The sequence below is a fragment of the Dama dama genome, chromosome 12, assembly GCF_033118175.1.
Source record: "Dama dama isolate Ldn47 chromosome 12, ASM3311817v1, whole genome shotgun sequence".
NCBI classification, from domain to species: domain Eukaryota; kingdom Metazoa; phylum Chordata; class Mammalia; order Artiodactyla; family Cervidae; genus Dama; species Dama dama.
This window is the reverse complement of record NC_083692.1, coordinates 81,487,977-81,494,674: the sequence shown is the minus strand read 5'-3', so window position 1 is coordinate 81,494,674 and position 6,698 is coordinate 81,487,977.

Here is a 6,698-nt window from a genome sequence, read left to right as displayed (position 1 = left end):
CCCCATTTTGGGCTTGAACCATCCACTCATCCACGCTGCCCTGTCTCTATAAATATAATGGGCTGACAGCCACTAGTGCTGGAAACAACTCTTCCTGAACTGGAATTTCTGACAGCTAACTTCCACAAGCTGTTCATGAGTTATTTCAAGGGACATTTTCCTGTCAATCACTTACCCCTGAAGTGGACTGCACAGCCTGCTCTGCACCCAGGATCATAAGAGGGGCGGGAACAACATTTGTTTCTTGGAAATTAGAACACTAGTTCATGACCCATAAAAGGAAGTTGAGAAAAGGACTGTGATGCTAAACAAGAAAAGGAAACCATTCTCATCAGGAACTCCATATATGTGAAGCATTATGTTACCTTGCAGAATCCTCATAAGAATCCTGGGAGGCAGGTAATAGATTCCTATCTTACAGGTCGGGAAACAGGCTCAAAAATGATAATTTGCCCCATCTGGTAAAGGGAGGTGATAAGTTTCAAGTCTGGGACTTTTGGGGTACAAAGTTCTTCCAGTATTTCTCAGAGGTTGTGCTATGGGTACGATTTTGTTTTGCACATTGTCTAGCACCTCTGGCCCCTGGGCATTAAAGTTCACCAGCATGACCAGGTCATTGTAACAATTAAAATTGCCTCCACACATTTTCAAACCTCCCTTTGTTGAGGGGTGGGATGCCCCAGGCTGAGAACCATGCAGATAGATAGATCTATGGTGAATTTATCTGTAATAAAACAGCATCAGATTTCAGAATGGGATCCTGACAGAGTCAGAGGAGGGAGGACAGTTGCAGACTCCCACATCTTGTGTGGAAACACATTTGTGAATCTGAGTGGGTGTCTTCCTACCTGGAGCCAGTAATGCTCCTCTAGACATAGTGTGTGCATGCAAACCAACGTGCACATGTGTGAAGCATGCCCTTGACTATGGAGTGTCAAGTCCTAGCCTCCCAGGCCCCCTACTCTCTTCCTCCACATTCAATCAGTCTCTTCTGTCCTGTTGAGTCCCCCTCCTAAATACACTGCATACACATTCCTGCTACCCTACTCTTCTTCAAGCCTGATCATCTCTCATCTGGAACATTGCAATGGCCTTCCCTCTAGTTGTAGATACCACCCGTTCACTCTTCATACTGCTGCCAGCTTGATCTTTCTAAAAGGCAAATCAAAAGACCACATCACACTCTAACTCAAAATTCCTCAGTCACTGCCACTGCCTTTGCAGTTTTAGAAGCAGACCCTGTATCTAAATGAAATCTTCAAACAGAAGTGCAATATATAAAACAGATAAATGCAGGACTGCTCTGTTGAATTATGTAGACTCCTGGAGACTTCACTTTCTTTTTTTTTTTTTTGCTTTTTTTTTTTTTTTTTTTTAATTAGTTGGAGGCTAATTACTTCACAACATTTCAGTGGGTTTTCTCATACATTGATATGAATCAGCCATAGATTTACACGTATTCCCCATCCCGATCCCCCCTCCCACCTCCCTCTCCACCCGATTCCTCTGGGTCTTCCCAGTGCACCAGGCCCGAGCACTTGTCTCATGCATCCGAGACTTCACTTTCACTTTAGCAAGGCATACAAGGTCTTTCATGATCTGTCCCCTGCATACCTCTACAGCAACATCTTTTAATTCTCTAGAATGGGTGTGGTTTGGTGGCTAAGTCAAACCGCCTACATTCAAATTCTTTGCCACTTAATAGCTGTGCAAATTTGGATGTATTGTTTTACATCTCTGTCCCTGCATTTTCTTACTGGTAAATGGGCTAATAGCACTTAAGGGAGCTCTTTTAAGAATTAGAAGAGTTTATATTTGTGAATCACTGGAAACAATCCTGGCACATAGTGAATACTCGGTAAACGTGAACTCTTATGACTTTCTTCTTTTAATTTTTAAAAAATTTCATTCATTTATTAGGTGCATTGGGTGTTATTTGCTGGCATTTAGGACCTTTTAGCTGTGGCACGTGGGAGATCTTTAGTTGCAGCATGAAGACTCTTAGTTGTGGCATGTGGGACCTAGTTCCCTGACCATAGATTAAACCCAAGGCCTCTGCATTGGGAGCATGGAGTCTTAGCTACTGGCCCACCAGGAATTCTCTGACCTTTCTTATATCTTACCTGGAGTTACCCTAGATTCCAAATTCCCTGGTGGCTCAGACAGTAAAGAACCTGCCCGCAATGGGGAGACCAGGGTTTGATCCCTGAATCAGAAGGAAATGACTACCCACTCCAGTATTCTTGCCTGGAGAATTCTATGGACAGAGGAGCCTGGTGGGCTATAGTCCATGGGGTCCCAAACAGTTGGACACGACTGAGTGACTAACACTTTCATTTTTCACAAGTCCCCTAAAATGTCTTGCTACCCACTCTATTACTTTGTACACTGTATATGAGTGTGAGCAGTTGTGCGGGGCTTGACTATAAGACCTAGAGTCATGAGGCCACTCGTGGACTGATCTAGCATCAAAAAGTTCTCTAAGACTTGAGGGGACTCCAGCCACCAGAGGCTTTAACCAGGTGCCCTCTTCTCTCTGAGCACAGGCTTCTACTCTGACTGGACAGCCCACTCTGTATTCTCTAAATTCTTATGGAATTCAGTCTGATTGACTGAATTCAGTTTCCAGTGCCTGCTAATTGTGCAAAGTCCTTTGCGCCCAGTTACTTCATTAGACATTCAACATTATCTGCTTGTCAGAAAGTCTTCTCTTGTGCAATCAGTGGCCACAGCACTTCAGAGAATGGCTTTGCTTTTCTTCTCTGAGGCAGATTTATGGATGAGGCAGTACAGCTGGAAGGGAGGTTGTGATCAGGCTTCCCACATTATATCCTACAACCTCCACGGAACGGACACCTTTCCACCTTTCTGCCTGGCAAACTTTGCATTCACCTATCAAGTTTGAACCCAAGGACCACATATTTCTTGGGCCCCTCCTCTCTGATTCTCCCAGACAGTACTGGGTGCTGTTTTTATACATGCTGGACCTCGGTACAACTCTCCATTGGAGGATCTGTCTTATCAACCTCTGTACTCCTCTCTGCCCGTTTTTTCCTCAGATACAATTCATATGTAACATTGTATTAGTTTTAGGTATGCATGATCATCTTTTCACAAGAATTCCTCCTGTGTCTCTACTACCTGGCACACAGTAGGTGCTTAACTAAAAACTTTATTAGTGAATGAAAGAAATTTAGGTATTCATGCAAAAGAAGGTAAATTTCAGCCCATGTTTGTTCCGTTTGCTTCATGTGTTGTTGGTCATGTGTTAGCTTCTCCAGGAACATGTCTTTGATCTCCTGCCTTCCCCGACCTGAAAACAGCATTCCTCTGTGCTCTGTGTTAAGTTTGTGTGGTACCCTGTAGTTTGTCTGTTTTTTCATATTTATCACCTAGGATGGAGACTTATTTCCTTATATATTTGTCTTTTTGCCTAGAAGGGAGCTCACTGAGGGCAAGAAGTGGGACTTATTCATCTCTAAAGCTCCTGTGAACTCAAGATACACAGGAGTATCTTGTGTACCCAAGATACTTCTTGAAATAGAGCAGGTGATCAATACATGTGTTTTGAATGCATGAATGAATATAGGCTTCAAAGCTATTCCAAAATAGCAGAAAATTCCCAACCCATTAGCTTAGTCTTTGCAATGTGATCTTCTTGCTGCAGACCTCTTTTTTTCATTTTGTTTGGTTCAGAGTAAAACTACTTATTTTCTTTTCTCATAGTTTTCACAATGTCCCAGAACATATTTCAACTGACTAGAGGGGGTGAAGGGATGGAAAAATATCATCAGTGTTCCACTGTAAACAACTGAAATCCACTGTAAACCTCTTCAAAGTGGTTTTTGTATGATTGCTTTGCCTACACAAAGTCACAGCGCTCACAACTGAACGATATGTGGAATTCCTCTACTATCCCTAGTTTCGTCCTGCTTCCTCCCTCCTTTGCAAACTCTCTGCCATTTCTAGTCTGACACATGTGCATTATGCAAAACGCCAAGATGTTTTTGAAAAAAAAAAAAAAAAAAAAAAAGCTTCTTCTCAATGCCTATTAGCTCAAAAACACCTCAAAAATTCCTCATACCATGCATGAAAATAAATTTCAGATGTATTAGACCTAAATGTGAAACCAAACTGTAAAACTGTGAGAAGGGAAAATAAGTTAATATCATTATGAGTTTCTAAGAAAAAGAGGATTTCTTAAATAAGGCACAAAAATTATGAACAATAAAAGAAAAAATAGATTTGAATCCATTAAAAATAAAAACTAATTATCATAGACAAAGTTAGAACACAACTAAAACACCAGTAAAAATACGTGCAACATATTTAACATACAAAGGAAGAGTATCTAGAATATATGAAGAACTGCTAAAAATTAATAACAAAAAGACACACTCAATATAAAATAGGCAAAGGAACTGAACAAGGAATTCACATAAGAAGAAAACAAAATGGGCAGTGAGCTTATGAAGAGCTGCTTAATTTCACTAGTGATCAAGGAAATGGATATCTAAACAATAATGACTATTTGCAAAAATTAAAATCAGACAACATCAATATTGAAGAAGATGTGGGGAAATGTGAATTTTCAACAGTATGGACAATGTTTTAAATTAGTACAACTATGTGAGAAAATAACTTGACAATTGTTAATAAAATTGGAAATGCACACGTGTGATTGAGCAATAATATTTTTAGGTTTACAACCTAGAGAATAAATTACACATGGTTACATGGAAATACATAAAAGAATAAAGGACTTTTTTTTTGGTAATCTTGATAAATTTGGGAACCTTTGATGTAACAGTGTAGCTCTCTGTGAAAGTCGCTCCGTTGTGTCCGACTTTTTGTGATCCCATAGACTATATCATCCATGGAATTCTCCAGGCCACAATACTGGAGTGGATATAGCCATTCCCTTCTCCAGGGGTTCTTCCCAACCCAGGGATCAAACCTCGGTCTCCGAATTGCAGGAAGATTCCTTACCATCTGAGTCAGCAGTGAAGCCCGTCATAGTGTAGACTAACCCACAGAGCAGAGACAAGGAAAATGACTTCCTTGCAGGTTTTTTATTTGTTGATTCATTAACAAAGAACTCAAAGCCCACAACACTATAACTCATGTCTGAAGGATGCTTATCTGTGCTTAGTCACTCAGCTGCATCCGACTCTTTGCAACCCCACAGACTGTAGCCCACCAGGCTCCTAGGTCCGTGGAGATTCTCCAGGTAAGAATACTGGAATGGGTTGCCATGCCCTCCTCCAGGGGATCTTCCCAACCCAGGTCTCCTGCATTGCAGGCAGGTTCTTTACTGTCTAAGCCACCAGGAAAGCCCAAACACACTTACTTTCTTCATAAGGCACATCTCTTCCTGAGCTCAGGAACACCAGCCAGCACTTCAACATCATGCTTGGGAGTCATTTTAAACAGTGAAATCACCAACAAAGGGCATGTAAATGTGAAAAACGTCACGGTAGGTAGACTACAAAAAGTACCCTAATTTATGATATGAGAGTTGAAACAAGAAGGCCGAGTGTTGCCTTGTTCCATCTTTGGTGGGACTACAAGGATCTGATGACTCAGAATTTTCCCCTCAATGTGTAACTCTATGAAGGACCGTAAAGGGGAGGTATATATTGATTGGGGGAGTTACAAGGAAAGTTTAATGAGTAGCCAAATTTGCAAATATAAAATCTTCAAATAAAGAGGATTGACTATATATGTAACAGTGGCTTTTCATGAAATGAAGACATTCATGTAACAAGCACCCAAGTTAAGAAATGAAACATTTCTAGCCCCCCTTTGGGCTCTCTTTCAAGGACAACCACTCTCCTGACTTCTAACATCATAGATTAGTTTGTAGTATGGTTTGTTTTTTCTTTCACATCATATCAGTTTAAGCATGTATTGTGTACTCTTGTGTCCAGGTTTTTTCAGTATTATATTATCTGTATTGTTAGATAAGTCTTCCCTGGTGGCTCAGCTGGTAAAGAATCTGCCTCCAATGCAGGAGTAGGAGTTCCCTGCATTGGTTTGATCCCTGGGTTGGGAAGATCCCCTGGAGATGGGAAAGGCTACTCACTCCAGTATTCTGGCCTAGAGAATTCCACGGACTGTATAGACCATGGGGTCGCAAAGAGTTGGACACAACTGAGCGACTTTCACTTTCAATACAACTTTAATTGTTACATATGATTTATAATATAATCTATGAATCATATTTATCCATGTTGTATTTATCATTTTAAAACATCTTTGTCAGTCTGTGTTATTTGATTAATTTTTTTCAGAAGTGAGTTTATATTCTTATTGTTGCTTCTGTTGTCTTTCTTAGAACTAGATTTCCTCATGTGTTTTACACTTTTGATTTTTAAGGTCATTTTAAGTGACCTTTAAGCAGGGAAATTCTCTGCTTCTTCACCTTTCCTTTTTTTTAAATAAAAAAAAAATTTATTGGAGCATAGTTGATTTATAATCTTGTGTTACTTTCTGCCATACAAAGCGAGTCAGTTATACATGACTCTTTTCTTTACTTTCTAGTAGTGGAAGGGGTGTGCTCCTGCCTTCCTCTAACTCCCCAAGTTCCAGTTCAGAACTGATAATAGGCATGTTTCAGCACCCCTCTTCTGCTGCAACTTGGGGCTATTCAGTCTCAGAGCCTGCAGGAGACTTGGCTCAGGTCCTGGTTGTGATGT